The following is a 1,052-nucleotide window of genomic DNA, read 5'->3' on the forward strand; positions in this document are numbered from 1 at the left end:
CAGTGCCCTTGGCTTTTTGAGACCAAGTCTTGCAATGTTGTACAAGCTGAACTGAAACTTGCTGCAAAGCTCAAGATGACCTCAAACACATAGGCCTCCTGCCTTAGCCTCCCAGTGCTGGGGTTAAAGACATGCACCACCACACCCAGGTCCAGAGCTGTGTCTGACTGCTTGTTTCCATTTGTCCCAAATGACCAGAATTCTGTCTTCTCGCCTTTCTTGTATTCGTCTTGTATTGATTTTTTAAAAATTCCATATTTGTGCTCTGTTAGTGTGCTACTCTGCATATTTTATAGTACCTTAGCAGTTCCTATAGCAGATGCCATTTACATTATTGAAGTTCTTTTGGTTGTTGAGGGTTTTCTTTTGTTTTTGTTTGTTTGTGTTTTCAATACAAGGTTTCTCTGTGTAGCCCTGGAACTCATTTTGTAGATCAGGCTGGCCTCAAACTCTAGATCCACCTGTCTCTGCTTCCTGAGTGCTAGGATTAAAGGTGTGCGCCACCACCACCCAGCCTATATTATTTTTTGAGGAAATTTCTATTTTTTTCTTTTCTTTTTGAGACAGGATTTCTCTGTGGCTTTGGAGCCTGTCTTGGAACTAGCTCTTGTTGCCCAGGCTGGTCTCGAACTCACCGACATCTGCCTACCTCTGCCTCCCGAGTGCTGGGATTAAAGTTGTGCTCCACCACCATTTTAGAGAGAAAATTTCTTATTAATCTTCCTGTAGCCATGTCTACTCATTTATTTTTATTTATTTATTTATTTTTTTGGTTTTTTCGAGACAGGGTTTCTCTGTGGCTTTGGAGCCTGTCCTGGAACTAGCTCTGTAGACCAGGCTGGACTCGAACTCACAGAGATTCTAGTCATTTATTAAATCCATCTACTTAGTTCTTTTTTTATTGATACTTATTAATACATTTCTCTCTGCTCCCCTTCCTGCCTCTCCCCTCCCCCCTTCAACCCTCCCCCAAGGTCCCCATGTTCCTAATTTACTCAGGAGATCTTGTCTTTTTCTACTTCCTACTTCCCATGTAGATTATATCTATGTAA

This window comes from Microtus ochrogaster, unplaced genomic scaffold (assembly GCF_000317375.1).
Source record: "Microtus ochrogaster isolate Prairie Vole_2 unplaced genomic scaffold, MicOch1.0 UNK4, whole genome shotgun sequence".
Classification (NCBI taxonomy): domain Eukaryota; kingdom Metazoa; phylum Chordata; class Mammalia; order Rodentia; family Cricetidae; genus Microtus; species Microtus ochrogaster.